The following is a 25,053-nucleotide window of genomic DNA, read 5'->3' as shown; positions in this document are numbered from 1 at the left end:
GGACTTGGTCCACATGGCTGCGCAAGACACATGAGTGCCTTTTTGTTGCACTACCTCCAACATGACAGTCGTATTGTCAAAATTAGAAGTGATGATGACTACTGGATTGCCACACTATTAGATCCCCGGTACAAGTCCAAATTTTGTGACATAATTCCAGCCATAGAAAGGGACGCACGTATGCAGGAGTATCAGCAGAAGCTGTTACTCGATCTTAGCTCGGCTTTTCCACCAAACAACCGTGCAGGTGCAGGGAGGGAATCTCCCAGTTGTAACTTGACAAACATGGGACGGTCTCGTCATCTTCAACAGTCTACCCGTACCAGTAGGACCGTATCTGGTGCTGGTAACAGCAATTTTATGGAATCTTTTCATAATTTTTTTAGACCCTCTTTTGCAAGGCCACCAGAGACAACAAGTCTGACACATAGTCAACGGCTGGAGAGGATGATACAGGAGTATCTCCAAATGAACATCGATGCCATGACTTTGCAAATGGAGCCTTGCTCCTTTTGGGCTTCAAATCTAGAAAAATGGCCAGAGCTCTCCAGTTACGCCTTGGAGATTTTGTCGTGTCCAGCTGCCAGCGTTGTCTCTGAACGTGTCTTCAGTGCTGCTGGGTGTGTGCTGACAGATAAGCGCACGCGTCTGTCCAGTGACAATGTGGACAGACTGACGTTCATCAAAATGAACAAGTCATGGATCCAGAAGGAATTTACTACCCCTGTGTCATCCTGGGGAGAGTAAATGCTTGTGGATTTGGAATGTGCTTGATGCAAATCAAAACATCCTGTTTGCAACTAGGGCACAAGTGCTGCCACTGATGGGGTGTCTGTGTGGCCCAATTTTTGGAAAAAAGGGAGACTCCGCTTGGAGTAACCCTTGCTTGCTGTGTTTTTAAAGAAGCCAAGATGAACAGAGCTGGGATCAGGAAAGACTTTGCTACCTACCCCGGTGTCATCCTGGGGACGGATAAGAATGGCGTATTTTTGAATGTGCTTGATGCAAATCTAGCTGTGAAGTGTACAACTGGGGCACAACTGCTGCCACTGAAGGGGTGGGTGTGTGTGGGGCCCAATTTTTGGAAAAAAGGGAGACTCCGCTTGGAGTAACCCTTGCTTGATGTGTTTTTAAAAGAAGCCAAGATGAACAGAGCTGGGATCAGGAAAGACTTTGCTACCTACCCCGGTGTCATCCTGGGGACGGATAAGAATGGCGTATTTTTGAATGTGCTTGATGCAAATCTAGCTGTGAAGTGTACAACTGGGGCACAACTGCTGCCACTGAAGGGGTGGGTGTGTGTGGGGCCCAATTTTTGGAAAAAAGGGAGACTCCGCTTGGAGTAACCCTTGCTTGATGTGTTTTTAAAAGAAGCCAAGATGAACAGAGCTGGGATCAGGAAAGACTTTGCTACCTACCCCGGTGTCATCCTGGGGACGGATAAGAATGGCGTATTTTTGAATGTGCTTGATGCAAATCTAGCTGTGAAGTGTACAACTGGGGTACAAGTGCTGCCACTGAAGGGGTGGGTGTGTGTGGGGCCCAATTTTTGGAAAAAAGGGAGACTCCGCTTGGAGTAACCCTTGCTTGATGTGTTTTTAAAAGAAGCCAAGATGAACAGAGCTGGGATCAGGAAAGACTTTGCTACCTACCCCGGTGTCATCCTGGGGACGGATAAGAATGGCGTATTTTTGAATGTGCTTGATGCAAATCTAGCTGTGAAGTGTACAACTGGGGCACAAGTGCTGCCACTGAAGGGGTGGGTGTGTGTCTGGCCCAATTTTTGGAAAAAAGGGAGACTCCGCTTGGAGTAACCCTTGCTTGATGTGTTTTTAAAAGAAGCCAAGATGAACAGAGCTGGGATCAGGAAAGACTTTGCTACCTACCCCGGTGTCATCCTGGGGACGGATAAGAATGGCGTATTTTTGAATGTGCTTGATGCAAATCTAGCTGTGAAGTGTACAACTGGGGCACAAGTGCTGCCGCTGAAGGGGTGGGTGTGTGTCTGGCCCAATTTTTGGAAAAAAGGGAGACTCCGCTTGGAGTAACCCTTGCTTGATGTGTTTTTAAAAGAAGCCAAGATGAACAGAGCTGGGATCAGGAAAGACTTTGCTACCTACCCCGGTGTCATCCTGGGGACGGATAAGAATGGCGTATTTTTGAATGTGCTTGATGCAAATCTAGCTGTGAAGTGTACAACTGGGGCACAACTGCTGCCACTGAAGGGGTGGGTGTGTGTGGGGCCCAATTTTTGGAAAAAAGGGAGACTCCGCTTGGAGTAACCCTTGCTTGATGTGTTTTTAAAAGAAGCCAAGATGAACAGAGCTGGGATCAGGAAAGACTTTGCTACCTACCCCGGTGTCATCCTGGGGACGGATAAGAATGGCGTATTTTTGAATGTGCTTGATGCAAATCTAGCTGTGAAGTGTACAACTGGGGCACAAGTGCTGCCACTGAAGGGGTGGGTGTGTGTCTGGCCCAATTTTTGGAAAAAAGGGAGACTCCGCTTGGAGTAACCCTTGCTTGATGTGTTTTTAAAAGAAGCCAAGATGAACAGAGCTGGGATCAGGAAAGATTTTGCTACCTACCCCGGTGTCATCCTGGGGACGGATAAGAATGGCGTATTTTTGAATGTGCTTGATGCAAATCTAGCTGTGAAGTGTACAACTGGGGCACAACTGCTGCCACTGAAGGGGTGGGTGTGTGTGGGGCCCAATTTTTGGAAAAAAGGGAGACTCCGCTTGGAGTAACCCTTGCTTGATGTGTTTTTAAAAGAAGCCAAGATGAACAGAGCTGGGATCAGGAAAGACTTTGCTACCTACCCCAGTGTCATCCTGGGGACGGATAAGAATGGCGTATTTTTGAATGTGCTTGATGCAAATCTAGCTGTGAAGTGTTCAACTGGGGCACAACTGCTGCCACTGAAGGGGTGGGTGTGTGTGGGGCCCAATTTTTGGAAAAAAGGGAGACTCCGCTTGGAGTAACCCTTGCTTGATGTGTTTTTAAAAGAAGCCAAGATGAACAGAGCTGGGATCAGGAAAGACTTTGCTACCTACCCCGGTGTCATCCTGGGGACGGATAAGAATGGCGTATTTTTGAATGTGCTTGATGCAAATCTAGCTGTGAAGTGTACAACTGGGGCACAAGTGCTGCCACTGAAGGGGTGGGTGTGTGTCTGGCCCAATTTTTGGAAAAAAGGGAGACTCCGCTTGGAGTAACCCTTGCTTGATGTGTTTTTAAAAGAAGCCAAGATGAACAGAGCTGGGATCAGGAAAGACTTTGCTACCTACCCCGGTGTCATCCTGGGGACGGATAAGAATGGCGTATTTTTGAATGTGCTTGATGCAAATCTAGCTGTGAAGTGTACAACTGGGGCACAACTGCTGCCACTGAAGGGGTGGGTGTGTGTGGGGCCCAATGTTTGGAAAAAAGGGAGACTCCGCTTGGAGTAACCCTTGCTTGATGTGTTTTTAAAAGAAGCCAAGATGAACAGAGCTGGGATCAGGAAAGACTTTGCTACCTACCCCGGTGTCATCCTGGGGACGGATAAGAATGGCGTATTTTTGAATGTGCTTGATGCAAATCTAGCTGTGAAGTGTACAACTGGGGCACAACTGCTGCCACTGAAGGGGTGGGTGTGTGTCTGGCCCAATTTTTCGAAAAAAGGGAGACTCCGCTTGGAGTAACCCTTGCTTGATGTGTTTTTAAAAGAAGCCAAGATGAACAGAGCTGGGATCAGGAAAGATTTTGCTACCTACCCCGGTGTCATCCTGGGGACGGATAAGAATGGCGTATTTTTGAATGTGCTTGATGCAAATCTAGCTGTGAAGTGTACAACTGGGGCACAACTGCTGCCACTGAAGGGGTGGGTGTGTGTGGGGCCCAATTTTTGGAAAAAAGGGAGACTCCGCTTGGAGTAACCCTTGCTTGATGTGTTTTTAAAAGAAGCCAAGATGAACAGAGCTGGGATCAGGAAAGACTTTGCTACCTACCCCGGTGTCATCCTGGGGACGGATAAGAATGGCGTATTTTTGAATGTGCTTGATGCAAATCTAGCTGTGAAGTGTACAACTGGGGCACAAGTGCTGCCACTGAAGGGGTGGGTGTGTGTCTGGCCCAATTTTTGGAAAAAAGGGAGACTCCGCTTGGAGTAACCCTTGCTTGATGTGTTTTTAAAAGAAGCCAAGATGAACAGAGCTGGGATCAGGAAAGATTTTGCTACCTACCCTGGTGTCATCCTGGGGACGGATAAGAATGGCGTATTTTTGAATGCGCTTGATGCAAATCTAGCTGTGAAGTGTACAACTGGGGCACAACTGCTGCCACTGAAAGGGTGGGTGTGTGTGGGGCCCAATTTTTGGAAAAAAGGGAGACTCCGCTTGGAGTAACCCTTGCTTGATGTGTTTTTAAAAGAAGCCAAGATGAACAGAGCTGGGATCAGGAAAGACTTTGCTACCTACCCTGGTGTCATCCTGGGGACGGATAAGAATGGCGTATTTTTGAATGTGCTTGATGCAAATCTAGCTGTGAAGTGTTCAACTGGGGCACAACTGCTGCCACTGAAGGGGTGGGTGTGTGTGGGGCCCAATTTTTGGAAAAAAGGGAGACTCCGCTTGGAGTAACCCTTGCTTGATGTGTTTTTAAAAGAAGCCAAGATGAACAGAGCTGGGATCAGGAAAGACTTTGCTACCTACCCCGGTGTCATCCTGGGGACGGATAAGAATGGCGTATTTTTGAATGTGCTTGATGCATATCTAGCTGTGAAGTGTACAACTGGGGCACAACTGCTGCCACTGAAGGGGTGGGTGTGTGTGGGGCCCAATTTTTGGAAAAAAGGGAGACTCCGCTTGGAGTAACCTTGCTTGATGTGTTTTTAAAAGAAGCCAAGATGAACAGAGCTGGGATCAGGAAAGACTTTGCTACCTACCCCGGTGTCATCCTGGGGACGGATAAGAATGGCGTATTTTTGAATGTGCTTGATGCAAATCTAGCTGTGAAGTGTACAACTGGGGCACAAGTGCTGCCACTGAAGGGGTGGGTGTGTGTCTGGCCCAATTTTTGGAAAAAAGGGAGACTCCGCTTGGAGTAACCCTTGCTTGATGTGTTTTTAAAAGAAGCCAAGATGAACAGAGCTGGGATCAGGAAAGACTTTGCTACCTACCCCGGTGTCATCCTGGGGACGGATAAGAATGGCGTATTTTTGAATGTGCTTGATGCAAATCTAGCTGTGAAGTGTACAACTGGGGCACAACTGCTGCCACTGAAGGGGTGGGTGTGTGTGGGGCCCAATTTTTGGAAAAAAGGGAGACTCCGCTTGGAGTAACCCTTGCTTGATGTGTTTTTAAAAGAAGCCAAGATGAACAGAGCTGGGATCAGGAAAGACTTTGCTACCTACCCCGGTGTCATCCTGGGGACGGATAAGAATGGCGTATTTTTGAATGTGCTTGATGCAAATCTAGCTGTGAAGTGTACAACTGGGGCACAAGTGCTGCCACTGAAGGGGTGGGTGTGTGTGGGGCCCAATTTTTGGAAAAAAGGGAGACTCCGCTTGGAGTAACCCTTGCTTGATGTGTTTTTAAAAGAAGCCAAGATGAACAGAGCTGGGATCAGGAAAGACTTTGCTACCTACCCCGGTGTCATCCTGGGGACGGATAAGAATGGCGTATTTTTGAATGTGCTTGATGCAAATCTAGCTGTGAAGTGTACAACTGGGGCACAAGTGCTGCCACTGAAGGGGTGGGTGTGTGTCTGGCCCAATTTTTGGAAAAAAGGGAGACTCCGCTTGGAGTAACCCTTGCTTGATGTGTTTTTAAAAGAAGCCAAGATGAACAGAGCTGGGATCAGGAAAGATTTTGCTACCTACCCCGGTGTCATCCTGGGGACGGATAAGAATGGCGTATTTTTGAATGTGCTTGATGCAAATCTAGCTGTGAAGTGTACAACTGGGGCACAACTGCTGCCACTGAAGGGGTGGGTGTGTGTGGGGCCCAATTTTTGGAAAAAAGGGAGACTCCGCTTGGAGTAACCCTTGCTTGATGTGTTTTTAAAAGAAGCCAAGATGAACAGAGCTGGGATCAGGAAAGACTTTGCTACCTACCCCGGTGTCATCCTGGGGACGGATAAGAATGGCGTATTTTTGAATGTGCTTGATGCAAATCTAGCTGTGAAGTGTACAACTGGGGCACAAGTGCTGCCACTGAAGGGGTGGGTGTGTGTCTGGCCCAATTTTTGGAAAAAAGGGAGACTCCGCTTGGAGTAACCCTTGCTTGATGTGTTTTTAAAAGAAGCCAAGATGAACAGAGCTGGGATCAGGAAAGATTTTGCTACCTACCCCGGTGTCATCCTGGGGACGGATAAGAATGGCGTATTTTTGAATGTGCTTGATGCAAATCTAGCTGTGAAGTGTACAACTGGGGCACAACTGCTGCCACTGAAGGGGTGGGTGTGTGTGGGGCCCAATTTTTGGAAAAAAGGGAGACTCCGCTTGGAGTAACCCTTGCTTGATGTGTTTTTAAAAGAAGCCAAGATGAACAGAGCTGGGATCAGGAAAGACTTTGCTACCTACCCCGGTGTCATCCTGGGGACGGATAAGAATGGCGTATTTTTGAATGTGCTTGATGCAAATCTAGCTGTGAAGTGTACAACTGGGGCACAAGTGCTGCCACTGAAGGGGTGGGTGTGTGTCTGGCCCAATTTTTGGAAAAAAGGGAGACTCCGCTTGGAGTAACCCTTGCTTGATGTGTTTTTAAAAGAAGCCAAGATGAACAGAGCTGGGATCAGGAAAGATTTTGCTACCTACCCTGGTGTCATCCTGGGGACGGATAAGAATGGCGTATTTTTGAATGCGCTTGATGCAAATCTAGCTGTGAAGTGTACAACTGGGGCACAACTGCTGCCACTGAAGGGGTGGGTGTGTGTGGGGCCCAATTTTTGGAAAAAAGGGAGACTCCGCTTGGAGTAACCCTTGCTTGATGTGTTTTTAAAAGAAGCCAAGATGAACAGAGCTGGGATCAGGAAAGACTTTGCTACCTACCCCGGTGTCATCCTGGGGACGGATAAGAATGGCGTATTTTTGAATGTGCTTGATGCAAATCTAGCTGTGAAGTGTTCAACTGGGGCACAACTGCTGCCACTGAAGGGGTGGGTGTGTGTGGGGCCCAATTTTTGGAAAAAAGGGAGACTCCGCTTGGAGTAACCCTTGCTTGATGTGTTTTTAAAAGAAGCCAAGATGAACAGAGCTGGGATCAGGAAAGACTTTGCTACCTACCCCGGTGTCATCCTGGGGACGGATAAGAATGGCGTATTTTTGAATGTGCTTGATGCAAATCTAGCTGTGAAGTGTACAACTGGGGCACAACTGCTGCCACTGAAGGGGTGGGTGTGTGTGGGGCCCAATTTTTGGAAAAAAGGGAGACTCCGCTTGGAGTAACCTTGCTTGATGTGTTTTTAAAAGAAGCCAAGATGAACAGAGCTGGGATCAGGAAAGACTTTGCTACCTACCCCGGTGTCATCCTGGGGACGGATAAGAATGGCGTATTTTTGAATGTGCTTGATGCAAATCTAGCTGTGAAGTGTACAACTGGGGCACAAGTGCTGCCACTGAAGGGGTGGGTGTGTGTCTGGCCCAATTTTTGGAAAAAAGGGAGACTCCGCTTGGAGTAACCCTTGCTTGATGTGTTTTTAAAAGAAGCCAAGATGAACAGAGCTGGGATCAGGAAAGACTTTGCTACCTACCCCGGTGTCATCCTGGGGACGGATAAGAATGGCGTATTTTTGAATGTGCTTGATGCAAATCTAGCTGTGAAGTGTACAACTGGGGCACAACTGCTTCCACTGAAGGGGTGGGTGTGTGTGGGGCCCAATTTTTGGAAAAAAGGGAGACTCCGCTTGGAGTAACCCTTGCTTGATGTGTTTTTAAAAGAAGCCAAGATGAACAGAGCTGGGATCAGGAAAGACTTTGCTACCTACCCCGGTGTCATCCTGGGGACGGATAAGAATGGCGTATTTTTGAATGTGCTTGATGCAAATCTAGCTGTGAAGTGTACAACTGGGGCACAAGTGCTGCCACTGAAGGGGTGGGTGTGTGTGGGGCCCAATTTTTGGAAAAAAGGGAGACTCCGCTTGGAGTAACCCTTGCTTGATGTGTTTTTAAAAGAAGCCAAGATGAACAGAGCTGGGATCAGGAAAGACTTTGCTACCTACCCCGGTGTCATCCTGGGGACGGATAAGAATGGCGTAGTTTTGAATGTGCTTGATGCAAATCTAGCTGTGAAGTGTACAACTGGGGCACAACTGCTGCCACTGAAGGGGTGGGTGTGTGTGGGGCCCAATTTTTGGAAAAAAGGGAGACTCCGCTTGGAGTAATCCTTGCTTGATGTGTTTTTAAAAGAAGCCAAGATGAAGAGAGCTGGGATCAGGAAAGACTTTGCTACCTACCCCGGTGTCATCCTGGGGACGGATAAGAATGGCGTATTTTTGAATGTGCTTGATGCAAATCTAGCTGTGAAGTGTACAACTGGGGCACAACTGCTGCCACTGAAGGGGTGGGTGTGTGTGGGGCCCAATTTTTGGAAAAAAGGGAGACTCCGCTTGGAGTAACCCTTGCTTGACGTGTTTTTAAAAGAAGCCAAGATGAACAGAGCTGGGATCAGGAAAGACTTTGCTACCTACCCCGGTGTCATCCTGGGGATGGATAAGAATGGCGTATTTTTGAATGTGCTTGATGCAAATCTAGCTGTGAAGTGTACAACTGGGGCACAAGTGCTGCCACTGAAGGGGTGGGTGTGTGTCTGGCCCAATTTTTGGAAAAAAGGGAGACTCCGCTTGGAGTAACCCTTGCTTGATGTGTTTTTAAAAGAAGCCAAGATGAACAGAGCTGGGATCAGGAAAGATTTTGCTACCTACCCCGGTGTCATCCTGGGGACGGATAAGAATGGCATATTTTTGAATGTGCTTGATGCAAATCTAGCTGTGAAGTGTTCAACTGGGGCACAACTGCTGCCACTGAAGGGGTGGGTGTGTGTGGGGCCCAATTTTTGGAAAAAAGGGAGACTCCGCTTGGAGTAACCCTTGCTTGATGTGTTTTTAAAAGAAGCCAAGATGAACAGAGCTGGGATCAGGAAAGACTTTGCTACCTACCCCGGTGTCATCCTGGGGACGGATAAGAATGGCGTATTTTTGAATGTGCTTGATGCAAATCTAGCTGTGAAGTGTACAACTGGGGCACAAGTGCTGCCACTGAAGGGGTGGGTGTGTGTCTGGCCCAATTTTTGGAAAAAAGGGAGACTCCGCTTGGAGTAACCCTTGCTTGATGTGTTTTTAAAAGAAGCCAAGATGAACAGAGCTGGGATCAGGAAAGACTTTGCTACCTACCCCGGTGTCATCCTGGGGACGGATAAGAATGGCGTATTTTTGAATGTGCTTGATGCAAATCTAGCTGTGAAGTGTACAACTGGGGCACAACTGCTGCCACTGAAGGGGTGGGTGTGTGTCTGGCCCAATTTTTGGAAAAAAGGGAGACTCCGCTTGGAGTAACCCTTGCTTGATGTGTTTTTAAAAGAAGCCAAGATGAACAGAGCTGGGATCAGGAAAGATTTTGCTACCTACCCCGGTGTCATCCTGGGGACGGATAAGAATGGCGTATTTTTGAATGTGCTTGATGCAAATCTAGCTGTGAAGTGTACAACTGGGGCACAACTGCTGCCACTGAAGGGGTGGGTGTGTGTGGGGCCCAATTTTTGGAAAAAAGGGAGACTCCGCTTGGAGTAACCCTTGCTTGATGTGTTTTTAAAAGAAGCCAAGATGAACAGAGCTGGGATCAGGAAAGACTTTGCTACCTACCCCGGTGTCATCCTGGGGACGGATAAGAATGGCGTATTTTTGAATGTGCTTGATGCAAATCTAGCTGTGAAGTGTTCAACTGGGGCACAACTGCTGCCACTGAAGGGGTGGGTGTGTGTGGGGCCCAATTTTTGGAAAAAAGGGAGACTCCGCTTGGAGTAACCCTTGCTTGATGTGTTTTTAAAAGAAGCCAAGATGAACAGAGCTGGGATCAGGAAAGACTTTGCTACCTACCCCGGTGTCATCCTGGGGACGGATAAGAATGGCGTATTTTTGAATGTGCTTGATGCAAATCTAGCTGTGAAGTGTACAACTGGGGCACAAGTGCTGCCACTGAAGGGGTGGGTGTGTGTCTGGCCCAATTTTTGGAAAAAAGGGAGACTCCGCTTGGAGTAACCCTTGCTTGATGTGTTTTTAAAAGAAGCCAAGATGAACAGAGCTGGGATCAGGAAAGACTTTGCTACCTACCCCAGTGTCATCCTGGGGACGGATAAGAATGGCGTATTTTTGAATGTGCTTGATGCAAATCTAGCTGTGAAGTGTACAACTGGGGCACAACTGCTGCCACTGAAGGGGTGGGTGTGTGTGGGGCCCAATTTTTGGAAAAAAGGGAGACTCCGCTTGGAGTAACCCTTGCTTGATGTGTTTTTAAAAGAAGCCAAGATGAACAGAGCTGGGATCAGGAAAGACTTTGCTACCTACCCCGGTGTCATCCTGGGGACGGATAAGAATGGCGTATTTTTGAATGTGCTTGATGCAAATCTAGCTGTGAAGTGTACAACTGGGGCACAACTGCTGCCACTGAAGGGGTGGGTGTGTGTGGGGCCCAATTTTTGGAAAAAAGGGAGACTCCGCTTGGAGTAACCCTTGCTTGATGTGTTTTTAAAAGAAGCCAAGATGAACAGAGCTGGGATCAGGAAAGACTTTGCTACCTACCCCGGTGTCATCCTGGGGACGGATAAGAATGGCGTATTTTTGAATGTGCTTGATGCAAATCTAGCTGTGAAGTGTACAACTGGGGCACAACTGCTGCCACTGAAGGGGTGGGTGTGTGTGGGGCCCAATTTTTGGAAAAAAGGGAGACTCTGCTTGGAGTAACCCTTGCTTGATGTGTTTTTAAAAGAAGCCAAGATGAACAGAGCTGGGATCAGGAAAGACTTTGCTACCTACCCCGGTGTCATCCTGGGGACGGATAAGAATGGCGTATTTTTGAATGTGCTTGATGCAAATCTAGCTGTGAAGTGTACAACTGGGGCACAAGTGCTGCCACTGAAGGGGTGGGTGTGTGTCTGGCCCAATTTTTGGAAAAAAGGGAGACTCCGCTTGGAGTAATTCTTGCTTGATGTGTTTTTAAAAGAAGCCAAGATGAACAGAGCTGGGATCAGGAAAGACTTTGCTACCTACCCCGGTGTCATCCTGGGGACGGATAAGAATGGTGTATTTTTGAATGTGCTTGATGCAAATGTAGCTGTGAAGTGTACAACTGGGCACAACTGCTGCCACTGAAGGGGTGGGTGTGTGTGGGGCCCAATTTTTGGAAAAAAGGGAGACTCCGCTTGGAGTAACCCTTGCTTGATGTGTTTTTAAAAGAAGCCAAGATGAACAGAGCTGGGATCAGGAAAGACTTTGCTACCTACCCCGGTGTCATCCTGGGGACGGATAAGAATGGCGTATTTTTGAATGTGCTTGATGCAAATCTAGCTGTGAAGTGTACAACTGGGGCACAACTGCTGCCACTGAAGGGGTGGGTGTGTGTGGGGCCCAATTTTTGGAAAAAAGGGAGACTCCGCTTGGAGTAACCCTTGCTTGATGTGTTTTTAAAAGAAGCCAAGATGAACAGAGCTGGGATCAGGAAAGACTTTGCTACCTACCCCAGTGTCATCCTGGGGACGGATAAGAATGGCGTATTTTTGAATGTGCTTGATGCAAATCTAGCTGTGAAGTGTACAACTGGGGCACAAGTGCTGCCACTGAAGGGGTGGGTGTGTGTGTGGCCCAATTTTTGGAAAAAAGGGAGACTCCGCTTGGAGTAACCCTTGCTTACATTGTTTTTAAAAATGATCAAAGATGCACAGCGCTGAGATCAGGAAAGACTTTGCTACCTACCCCGGTGTCATCCTGGGGACGGTTAAGTATGGCGTATTTTTGAATGTGCTTGATGCAAATCTAGCTGTGAAGTGTACAACTGGGGCACAACTGCTGCCACTGAAGGGGTGGGTGTGTGTGGGGCCCAATTTTTGGAAAAAAGGGAGACTCCGCTTGGAGTCACCTTGCGGTGTTTTACATGATTTTAGAAGGGCGTGCCATGCCTATATCTGTGTGTCCTCCACTTTTTCCTTGTCCTGCTCTTTTGCTTTCGCATGAGTATAGGTCCTTGTCACTTTCCCATGTGTTTGTGTTGTGTTGTGAGTTGTTTGTCACCTTTTGGACACCTTTGAGGGTGTTTTCTAGGTGTTTTTCTGTGTTTGTGATTGCCTGCCATTGTTTCCTATGCGTTCGAGTTCGGTTCGTCGAACGTTCGACGAACCGAACTCGAACGGGACCTCCGTTCGGCGAACCGACCTCGAGCCGAACCGGGACCGGTTCGCTCATCTCTACCAGTGACCTCATCAGCGAACACGCTGTGTGTGACACTAAGCAGCGACCTGGCCCCTGCTGTGAAATCGCTGATCGTTACATACTGTTGTGGTTCATTTTTTGGTCGTCGGGCTCCCGCAGGGCAGCACGTATCGGTGTGTTTGACTGCGGGAGACTAACGAGCACCGACTCTGTGTAAGCAGCATACCCTGATAACCAGGGTAAATATCGGATAACTAAGCAAAGCGCTTTGCTTAGTAACCCAATGTGTACCCTAGCTATGTATACAGGGAGTCAGCGCTGGCAGCCTGTAAGCGGTGTACGCTGGTAACCAGGGTAAATATCAGGTAACCAAGCAAAGCGCTTTGCTTAGTTAACCGATATTTACCCTGGTTACCAAGCGCAGCATCATTACACGAGTCACTGGTGGCTGGTCGCTGGTGAGATCTGCCTGATTGACAGCTCACCATCGACCATGTAGCGACGCACCAACGATCCCTGCCAGGTCGGACTGCTGGTGGGATCATTGGCGCGTCGCTACGTGTGACGGGACCCTAAAAGGGGCTTTACACGCAGCGATATCGGTAGCGATATCGCTGGTGAAAGCACTCACCCCCATCAGTTGTGCGTCACTGGCAAATCGCTGCCCGTGGCGCACAATATCGCTAAGCCCCATCACACATACTTACCTGCCTAGCGACGTCGCTGTGGCCAGCAAACCACCTTTTTTCTAAGGGGCCGGTTCGTTCGGCATCACAGCGACGTCACTAAGTGGCCGCCCAATAGAAGCGGAGGGGCGGAGATGAGCGAGCCGAACATCCCGCCCACCTCCTTCCTTCTTCATTGCGGGTGGCCGCAGGTACAGTGATGTTTCTCGTTCCTGCGGTGTCACACATAGTGATGTGTGCTGCCGCAGGAACGATGAACAACCTGCATCCTGCAACAGCAACGATATTCGGGAAAGGAGCAACGCGTCAACGATCAACAATTAGGTAGGTAATTTTGATCGTTAACGGTCGTTCCTGCGTTTCACATGCAACGATGTCCCTGACGAGGCCGGATGTGCGTCACGAATTCCGTGACCCCAACGACATCTCGTTAGCGATGTCGTTGCGTGTAAAGCGCCCTTAAGTCTTAGAAAAATTATGAGATTCCCAAACCTTCGATAACTTCGCCCCTGGAGGTCCCAGATGGAAGATATTACAGTCATCTTTCTTATCACAATTTTATCTGTACATAGGAGACATTGCATAGATATTTTCCTTTTTCTGGCAGATATCCATTTGGCAAAAGCCCAGCAGTCACCCAATGATGCAGAACAATGCTTTGCTTTCTCCACTTTAGCACAAATTCAAAAATGTGACTTTCCTACTGTATCTATTATATCAATGCAATTTATACTTTCTATAAGGGGAAACAAAGGATTTGAATTTCTCTGCTATTTTTCTGTTTAACTGCTGCTCTTCTCTCTACCGGTCATAAATCTGTCCTTTTCTGCATTCTTATGCATTTAAGCTGAGATTGGCCTCACATCTGCTAGAGGATTCTCTTTAGTTACCTATTTCCAATGGAGGGGGTCAGCTTCATAGGGGTGTTGTTGGGTCTTTATGAATTTTATAATTTCTATATGATACAACACTACATATTGATGTTTTTCCAAAATCAAGCTTTTATCCCCTTGAAAGCTAAGGTCATTTTTTTAACACTTTCCTCTACTTGGTGCTTGAAGAGTTCAATAAAATCAGAAATTTTACACTTCTAGCTGCCCAAAATAACCTAAATGAAAAAGAAAAGGTTGCCCCAAAATCATTATGCAATGATTCAGATATACTAACTATCAGCCGACAAGGGGGATGGAATAGTCATCCAAAACAGAGATGACTATAAGGAAGCTCAGAATATTCCCTCCAACCCCATACACTAAGGGCTTACAACTATGGATCATTTTTCTACATTTCAAACAAAATATGCTGTCCTCATAACAAAAGCCTTTGAGAATGGAATCGTAAAGGAGAACCAATCACCAGAATTTTGCTATATGAAGTAAAGGCAGTGCCATACTAGAAAAGAATGCTGAATCGAAGCAAACCTGTTCTAGAACCATGGGTTGCTTAGGCTGCTTTCACACTACGTTTTTTTTAACATGCGTCATGAACTTTTTTTGCTGTAAAAGCGGATCCTGCTTTTACAGCAAAAAAATGCATGCAAACACATGTGTTATTTTGCAGGATCCTGTCACTTTAAGTTTATGGGCGGGCATTGGAGTCATGTGATCGGGAGTCAGTGGAACTGAACGTGATATACTGGGAGCCGGCTTCTAACAGCTGCAGAGGCTCGTAACCAAGGTAAACATCGGGTAACTTGCTTGGATACCCGATATTTACGTTGGTTACGAGCATCCGCAGGTGCTAGGAGCCTGCTCCCTGCACACGTAACCAACGGAAACATCGGGTAACTAAGAGAAGCGCTTTCCTTGGTTACCCGATATTTATCTTGGTTACGAGTGTCCGAAGCTCTAAGGCGGGGGAGAGGGAGAGAGAGGAGAGGGAGAGAGAGGAGAGGGAGAGAGAGGAGAGGGAGAGAGAGGAGAGGGAGAGGGAGAGACAGAGAGGGAGGGGGCGAAAGGGAGGGGGCGAAAGGGAGGCGGAGAGAGACAGAGAGGGACGGGGAGAGAGAGACTGATCACCCGAGGCTGGTTTCTGGGCATGCTCAGTAGAGCAAGCAGGATCCTGTCTATCAGAATGCCAGCGTTCACATGCGTTTGCATGCTATTTAGTCAGGATCCAGCAATTTGCAGTATTTAGACGCAGCTCAAAAACGCTACAAGTAGCGTTTTTGAAAGATGTTAAAAACTGCAACTCGCTTTATCCTCACCATAACGCACGCAAACGCAGGTGAACGCATGTTGATGCGAGTCCATTGCAAATGCATTGAAATGAAAACGCATTTGCACTGGATCCGTTTTTGCGTTAAAAAAACGTTCATGACGGATGTTAAAAAAAGTAGTGTGAAAGCAGCCTTAATTGCTGAAATACAGTGAACTTGAGAAAGTATTCGGCCCCCTTGATTTTTTTCAACCTTTTCCCACATTTCAGGCTTCAAACATAAAGATAAAAATTTACATTTTATAGTGAAGAATCAACAACAAGTTGGACACAATTGCAAAGGTGAACAAAATGTATTGCTTACTTTTAACTTTTTTAAAAAATTGAAAAGTGGGGTGTGCAATATTATTCATCACCTTTACTTTCAATGCAGCAAACTCACTCCAGAAGTTCATTGAGGATCTCTGAATGATCCAATGTTTTCCTAAATGACGGATGATGATAAATATCATTTTTTTTTTTGTTTTTATTTTTTTTGTTTTTTATTAGTTTTCTTGCAAAAGTGATCACTTTTTGTTCAAATCAAAGATTATTAGAATAGAAAAAGATAATCAAACAATTGCACAGCGCGCAGGTTGAGGGTATATATCCCAAGCTAGCTGCTAAAAACATAACAGTTTTTTGACTACACCTGCGCCACTGGCGACCAAAAATAACAAGTACAATTCGTATGTGTGTGAAATAGGAAGAACAAGTTGAAAAATAAAGAGATAAAGAAGAGGAGGTGGAAGAAGAATTTAGAGACAGTAAAGACAACAGAAACATGGGAAAGTAAGATGAAAGGGGAAGGGTACAAAGGGTTCCCACCCCAGTGGACGCGCCCTCCTACATCAAAACCACATTTTCAAGGCTAACCTTCTAGGTACAGAAATAAGAGAATGGAAAATTACCTACATACCTGCCCCCCGTGAATCCATAGACCCATATCCGGTGAGTCCCTGAACATGATCCACGGGGCCCACGTAGCATCAACTTTGTCCTTGTTGCCGAGTGTCTGACCTATCAAGGTCTCCATCCTGAGGATCTCATTGCACTCTGCTATGAATTTATCCCGTGATGGGATTCTAGTTTGCTTCCAATATCTTGGAATTAGGTTTATGGCAGCTGTTAAAAAATGTCTTAATAAACCTTTCCTAAACCCTGAAGCAGAAACATTCCCGAGGGACAGGAGAGCTAACTCTTTTGTGGGCTGGATCTGCCTCAAGGATAGTTTATTGAGTAACTGGAAAATGCTCTCCCAGAATGATCTCACCGGGGGACATGACCACCAGATATGAGTGAGGGTTCCCCTCTCCTTTTGGCATCTCCAGCACACATCAGAGGCTGATGGAAAGGCAGCATGGATACTCACAGGACACCTATACCACCTAGATAGGATCTTGTAGCACCTCTCCTGTGATATCACATTCAGCGAAATTTTACCAATAAAGAGAAGGATTTTGGTCCGCTCCTCAGCTGAGAATGACCTCCCCCACTCTCTCTCTCATTTCCCAAAGTACCCGGGCAAGCCGTCCCTCGCACCTCTGCATCTGAGAAACAAGTCATACAAGGTCGAAATGGTATGGCCTGGAGGATCCTTCTCTAGGCAAAGGGTCTCAAAGGGTGTGAGTGCCCTATAGATGTCTACCCTCCTAGCCATAGACACTATAAAACTTTTCAGCTGTTCGAAGAAGAACCACATATCTTGAGATTTGTTGATATCTGAAGAGTAATTATGTAGGGGTTTAATACCTGTGTCTGAGATAAAGTCACGAATAATAGGATGGTCACTCTTCCTTTTATGGAGGAATGTTGATCTTTGGAAACCCGCCTGAAAATCTGAATTACTATGGGCCTAGAATGGAGGACAAGTCAAGATAATAAATATAATTATATAATCCACCTGTGTGTAATCAAGTCTCCGTATAAATGCACCTGCTCTGTGATAGTCTCAGTGTTCTGTTTAAAAGGCTTGTTTTATTATGTTCTGTGTGGAGACAGAATAAGGATGTGATATCCGAAACGCGTCCTCCTGCTCTATGCTTTGTGTACTTGACATAATGGAATTTTATTTACAATGAAATAAAGAAAAAACTTTTTTTTTACTTTTAAATTTTGGACCTGTTTGCTGGACAATCCTACAAAATACTGAGGAATTTACCTGCAGAGTATAATTTTGCATTAAATCACACAGATTTGTGGGTAAATAAGTGGTTATGATGTGAACAAAACATTTGTGTAGGAACATCACTAATCCCAGTGATCGGAAGAGAAGGAACGATCGTTCCTGCAACAGTTTTGGGGGTTCTTGTCAGTAATACACAATTAGTGTTTTATCAATTGCAATACACAGATTGTGCATTTGATGGAGTAAACACTGAACAATTAGACATCTCTTCATGTTTACATTTTGCTTCTAAGGTGATGTGTTTACCTGGACAGGATAAGGTGATCTATCATTCATGTTTCCATAATCATTCCTCTTGTCATGCCAGAATAGTGACTGTACAGACAATACATGATCTGGTGACCCTAGTAAGTCCAAATAAGATTTGTTTCCAGGTCATGTCTGTGACAGAAGCTGTTTCTGCTTTCTTCCCTTCTTGTGTACATAAGTCAGAATTACCTATGGCATTGTATTGTATAGAGGGAAATGTGAGATCTATTTCAAAGAAGGAAGGAAATTTCAATATCACTTCTATAGGAAAGAGAAACTTAACGGTATCCCCAGTACAATTCAATTAATCACAGATTAATGATTTCCCTTGGGATATGTGGACAAGTGAGATAAAGAAGGACAAGGGATTGTTAGATTTATTAACAAAACAATTAAAGGAAGCAGAAATTATATTCCAGCATGGACAAGGTAAACTGGATGATATTGAACACGAATGGAACGCAATGTCAGGTAAAACTTGGTGGAAACGTTTTTGAAAATCAGTACAAACTTGGTCACAGCCTTCTGTGAAGACAGCAGTAGGGAATATTTTATTTATTCCTATTATAATCATATTTTTATTAGTTTTGGTTTGCATTATCTATCAAGTTATTGCAATGTGCAAAAGATATATAAGAATATGAAAATAGAGATGAAGAAAGAAGATAATATCCTAAGAGAAATGCTAAGACGCAAACACATGACTCTTTGACAAAAAGCTTCATGTTGGTTGGTAATCAAGGTGTTGGCCCAGGATCTTCAAAAGAATGAATGTGATACGAATGGTGAGAAAATTAATTATGATTTCCAGGGATTCCTCAAAAATTCATTTCAGGGGGGATTGTAAAATAATAAGGATTCATGAATATTTTTAATGAATCTTACATTTAAGCCATTATGGTTTGAATGTACAGGGTTAAATTTTAGAGTACGAATTGATTTTGAAAAAGCTGGCCGACCACCTGTTGGTAATTATTCAGTATGACAGTTCAAGACTGTTTTCTCCTAGCTAGAACTGTAATTAGTTGAAACCTTGACAAGGAGACATATACATTACAGGCTGCCAGGACATATGGTGAACTAAAATATCCATAGTAAAGCCATGAGAGTGTTTCAAGCTATGTGCAAATATCCATTACAACTTAAAGCTCATATTCAAATATCGATAATTGCATCATGCAAAACCAAGATTGGAAATGAGTTGTATATTGGGTTCTGAAGCTCACTGTAGAACCGTGTTTAGCCACGAGTAGGTGAGTAATATCCAAGGCAAAACAATATATAAGCTGGCCACGGCTCATGGGAGATAGAAGGCTCTACCATTCTCACAAGGACACTGATGGAAGACTGCTAAGAAGCATCACTGCCGTGACATCACAGCTATATGTAAGATACAATGGACTCTTTTTAAATACTCAATCTTTCACTAACAAGGCATTATTTTACTGTATCATTTTTAATGATTTTTGAATTTTAAATAAACCCATGTATTTTACCTCATTTTTCTTCTCTGAATAATCTTTAAGTACTGGGCTGATTATTCACGTCAATCCTATTTTTAACAGGGATATAGTCGGGAAATAATAATGTTTATCTGAGAAACCTCCCTAGGGGTTATGTTATGGAACAATCTGTTTAGGGCGTTTACCTTTGTGCCTTTCCCTTTATTCCCTTTGGGACACACTTGTGTACTATTGTTTTATGATTTCTTCCTGTTTGTGGGATTGCTAATTTTTGCAATAAAGATATTTTATGGGGTATTTTGTCTTAGTGGTTTTTTTTTATTTGAGGACCCCTTGATTATCTGCTGTATATATTATACCCGTGTGAGATCTTTGATGCACAACAAGTTCTAATTTCCGAATAAAACACTTCCGACATTCTGAACACGAAAATGGCTTCTCCCCTGTGTGATTTTTCTGATGTGTAACAAGATGTGATTTCTGAATAAAACATTTCCCACACACTGAACATGAAAACTGCTTCTCCCCTGTGTGATTTTTCTGATGCACAACAAGATCTGATTTCCGAATAAAACATTTCCCACACTCTGAACATGAAAATGGCTTCTCCCCTGTGTGAATTCTTTGATGCTCAACAAAATGTGATTTCTGAATAAAACATTTCCCACACTCTGAACATGAAAATGGCTTCTCCCCTGTGTGAATTTTCTGATGTCTAACAAGTTTTGATTTCTGAATAAAACATTTCCCACATTCTGAACATGAAAATGGTTTCTCCCCAGTGTGAATTTTCTGATGTCTAACAAGGACTGATTTCTGAATAAAACATTTCCCACACACTGAACATGAAAACTGCTTCTCCCCTGTGTGATTTTTCTGATGCGAAACAAGATGTGATCTCTGAATATAACACTTCCCACACTCTGAACATGAAAATGGCTTCTCCCCTGTGTGAATTCTTTGATGCTCAACAAGATCTGATTTCCGAATAAAACATTTCCCACACTCTGAACATGAAAATGGCTTCTCCCCTGTGTGAATTCTTTGATGCTCAACAAAATGTGATTTCTGAATAAAACATTTCCCACACTCTGAACATGAAAATGGCTTCTCCCCTGTGTGAATTCTTTGATGCTCAACAAAATGTGATTTCTGAATAAAACATTTCCCACATTCTGAACATGAAAATGGCTTCTCCCCTGTGTGAATTTTCTGATGTCTAACAAGTTTTGATTTCTGAATAAAACATTTCCCACATTCTGAACATGAAAATGGCTTCTCCCCTGTGTGAATTTTCTGATGTCTAACAAGTTTTGATTTCTGAATAAAACATTTCCCACACACTGAACATGAAAACTGCTTCTCCCCTGTGTGATTTCTCTGATGCGAAACAAGATGTGATCTCTGAATATAACACTTCCCACACTCTGAACATGAAAATGGCTTCTCCCCTGTGTGAATTTTCTGATGTCTAACAAGGACTAATTTCTGAATAAAACATTTCCCACACACTGAACATGAAAATGGCTTCTCCCCTGTGTGATTTTTCTGATGCTCAACAAGATCTGATTTCCGAATAAAACATTTCCCACACACTGAACATAAAAATGGCTTCTACCCTGTGTGAGATCTTTGATGCCAAACAAGTTCTGATTTCCGAATTAAACACTTCTGACATTCTGAACACGAAAATGGCTTCTCCCCTGTGTGATATTTCTGATGTAAAGCAAGATGTGATTTCTGAATAAAACATTTCCCACATTCTGAACATGAAAATGGCTTCTCCCCTGTGTGAATTCTTTGATGCGCAACAAGATGTGATCTCTGAATATAACACTTCCCACACTCTGAACATGAAAATGGCTTCTCCCCTGTGTGAATTTTCTGATGTCTAACAAGGACTAATTTCTGAATAAAACATTTCCCACACACTGAACATGAAAATGGCTTCTCCCCTGTGTGAATTTTCTGATGTTTAACAAGTTTTGATTTCTGAATAAAACATTTCCCACATACTGAACATGAAAATGGCTTCTCCCCTGTGTGAATTTTCTGATGTTTAACAAGTTTTGATTTCTGAATAAAACATTTCCCACATACTGAACATGAAAATGGCTTCTCCCCAGTGTGAATTTTTTGATGATTGGAATTTTGGACTTGTTTGAAAAGAACAGGTGATAGATCTTTCCTAGGAAGGACTGAAGGTATATCTGGCACAGCATGCTCTTCATATGTAGCATGTGTGATACTTTGATCATCTGTTTTAACTTCTGAAGATATTACAGGTCCATCTGAACTCCCGATACAGTCATCTGCTAAAAATAAACACAATGTTATTATTATTTAATATTATTTTGAACATTTTTTAAGCCATAACATCAGAAATTAAATTAGAAATAAATGTATTCTGAATCTGTTTTCCAATTTCGAGATCTAAGAGTTACATCTTCGTTAATTCGGACCGCCCAATCCTGTCTCCAAGATATCCCTCCAGTAGCAACAGTTCTCTTAAATGTCAAACAGTAAATAATCTGAGTGACTATCACAATGTTACTGCGGGATAACAAGGGACAGGGGGCTCCTATACTGTCGCTCATGCTAGGAGACCTTAGGCTATCCCTAACCTCTGAATTACCCCTGAAAGTAGAGATGCCAGAGTCTTGTGTAGATATGAGCGAAACGGGCGTGGTTCGGCTCGAGTTCGGTTCGCCGAATCGAGGTCTGGTTCGCGTTCGGTTCGGCGAACCACTCGAACCCCATAGGAAACAATGGGAGGTAATCACAAACACATAAAAACACCTAGAAAACACCCTCAAAAGGTGTCCAAAAGGTGACAAAACTCACAACACAACACAAACACATGGGAAAGTGACAAGAACAAATTCTCATGCGAAAACAAAACAGCTTGACGAGGAATAGGAGGACGAGACACAGATATAGGCATGGCATGCCCTTCTAAAATCATGCAAAACACCGCAAGGGGACTCCAAGCGGAGTCTCCCTTTTTTCCAAAAATTGGGCCACACAGAGACCCACCCCTTCAGTGGCAGCACTTGTGCCCCAGATGTACACTTCACAGGTAGATTTGCATCAAGCACATTCAAAAATACACAAGCATTTACTCTCCCCAGGATGACACCGGGGTAGGTAGCAAAGTCTTTGCTGAACCATGACTTGTTCATCTTGGCTCCTTTTTAAAAACACAGCAAGCAAGGGTTACTCCAAACGGAGTCTCCCTTTTTCCAAAAATTGGGCCACACAGATACCCCTTCAGTGGCAGCACTTGTGCCCCAGTTGTACACTTCACACTTGTGCATCAAGCACATTCAAAAATACGCCATCCTTAACCGTCCCCAGGGTGACACCGGGGTAGGTAGCAAAGTCTTTACTGATCCCAGATCTGTTCATCTTGGATCATTTTTAGAAACACTGCAAGCAAGGGTTACTCCAAGCGGAGTCTCCCTTTTTTCCAAAAATTGGGCCACACAGATACCCCTTCAGTGGCAGCACTTGTGCCCCAGTTGTACACTTCACAGGTGGATTTGCATCAAGCACATTCAAAATACACAAGCATTTACTCTCCCCAGGATGACACAGGGGAATTAAATTCCTTGTGGATCCATGACTTGTTCATTTTGAAGCCCTAAATGAGCAAGGCTCCATTTGCAAAGTCATGGCATCGATGTTCATTTGGTGATACTCCTGTATCATCCTCTCCAGCTGTTGACTATGTGTCAGACTTGTTGTCTCTGGTGGCCTTGCAAAGGATGGTCTAAAAAAATTATGAAAAGATTCAATAAAATTGCTGTTACCAGCACCAGATACGGTGCTACTGGTATGGGTAGACTGTTGAAGATGACGAGACCGTCCCATGTTTGTCGAGTTACAACTGGGAGATTCACTCCGTGCACCACGGGTGTTTGGTGGAAAAGCCAAGTTAAGATCGAGTAACAGCTTCTGCTGATACTCCTGCATACGTGCATCCCTTTCTATGGCTGGAATTATGTCACAAAATTTGGACTTGTACCGGGGATCTAATAGTGTGGCAAGCCAGTACTCATCATCACTTCTAATTTTGACAATATGAGGGTCATGTTGGAGGTAGTGCAGCAAGAAGGCGCTCATGTGTCTGGCGCAGCCATGCGGACCAAGTCCACGCTGTGTTTGTGGCATAGAGGTGCTAACTATTCTTTTTTCCTCTGACATCTCCCCCCAACCTCTTTTAACTGAAATTTGACCAAGGTCTCCCTCATCCGCTGAGTCTTCCATGTCCATGTACAGTTCGTCCTCCATTTCTTCATGTTCTCCTGCACCTTCCTCAACATTTCGCCTGCTATCATGTGCCCTTGTTGATCCCTGTCCCCCATGGTCCCATGCCTGCCGCCTTGGTGATGATGAACATCTGGACCTTGGTGATGTTGTTGTCTCTTGTGCATATGAATCCTCCTGTAGTTCCTCCCCTTCCTGTTGTCCCATCCCCTGAGTCCGAATAGTGTTTAGCGTGTGCTCCAGCATGTAAATGACTGGAATTGTCATGCTGATAATGGCATTGTCAGCGCTAAACATATTCGTCGCCATGTCGAAACTGTGCAGAAGGGTGAATAGGTCCTTGATCTGTGACCACTCCATCAGGGTGATCTTCCCCACCTCTGCATCTCGTTGGCCCAGGCTATACGTCATAACGTATTGCACCCTAGCTTGGCAGTGCTGCCACAGTCGCTGTAACATGTGGAGAGTCTAATTCCAGCGTGTCGGCACATCGCATTTCAGGCGATGAACCGGCAGGCCGAAAGACTTCTGGAGCGATGCAAGTTGCTCAGCTGCGGCGGTTGAACGGCAGTAGTGAGTAGACAGTTTTCGTGCCCTGTTCAGAAGGCCATCTAGGCCGGGATAGTGTGTTAAAAATTGCTGGACAACAAGGTTCAACACGTGAGCCATACAAGGCACGTGTTTCACCTTGCCCAGGCGAAGGGCCGCACCCAGGTTTGCAGCATTGTCACACACTGCCTTACCAGGCTACAGGTTGAGTGGAGACAACCATTTACCAAACTCAGTCTCCAGAGCTGCCCACAACTCAGCCGCTGTGTGACTCTTATTTTCAAGACATTTCAAGATAAAGACCGCCTGATGCCATTGCGCTCTGCTGCCAGCATAGTAATGAGGGGTGCGTGATTCCTTCTGCGCAGTTACAATGCTGGTGGCCTGACCAGGCAGGTTTGGGGCGGAGGTGGAGGACCCAGACAAGGTTGCGGAGGCAGAAGCAGTGGAGGAACTTAGACAGACAGAGGATTGACACACAAGTCGTGTGGACGGCAAGACTTGTGCAGCAGACCCTTCACCATCTATCACCATAGTTACCCAGTGCCCAGTCAGCGACATGTAACGTCCCTGTCCATGCTTACTGGTCCAAGTATCGGTGGTGAAATGCACCCGTTCACACACAGAGTTTCTCAAGGAAGCGGTGATGTTGTGTGCGATATGCTGGTGTAGCGCAGGCACACCTTTCTTAGAGAAGTAGTGGCGACTGTTCACCTTTCCACCAGCATCTGTCATTTTGCCACTCATTTTGATTGAGACAAGATTGTGCACTTAAAATGTGGTAGTAAAAATTGAGAGGTGGTGTAGATTGCAGCGGTGGTCTACCTTTATTGACAGCAGAATAAACAACAATTATCCCCAACAATGCAACTATGGCCCTTAAACTGGCAGCACAGTTTGCTATTCTAATAGCTTAGTAAAAATGAGTTTGAGGGTGCAATGCAGAGGTGCTGGAAATAGCTTGGCACCAGTGGGACACTAATGAAGTCCAACAGCCACTTTTAGGATGCCACTAAGTTTCCTCAGTGTTTGCTATTATAATGGCTTAGTAACA

General features: G+C 45.0%; 1 pseudogene; it reads right to left on the bottom strand.

The window, feature by feature from the left end:
- Window positions 1-21,146, bottom strand: part of LOC142259030 (uncharacterized) — a 276,422-nt pseudogene extending 255,276 nt beyond the window's left edge.
- Window positions 21,147-25,053: the final 3,907 nt, after the last annotated feature.

Source organism: Anomaloglossus baeobatrachus (genome assembly GCF_048569485.1).
Source record: "Anomaloglossus baeobatrachus isolate aAnoBae1 chromosome 5 unlocalized genomic scaffold, aAnoBae1.hap1 SUPER_5_unloc_22, whole genome shotgun sequence".
In the NCBI taxonomy this organism is placed as follows: Eukaryota; Metazoa; Chordata; class Amphibia; order Anura; family Aromobatidae; genus Anomaloglossus; species Anomaloglossus baeobatrachus.
This window is presented reverse-complemented; position numbering and strand designations above follow the sequence as displayed.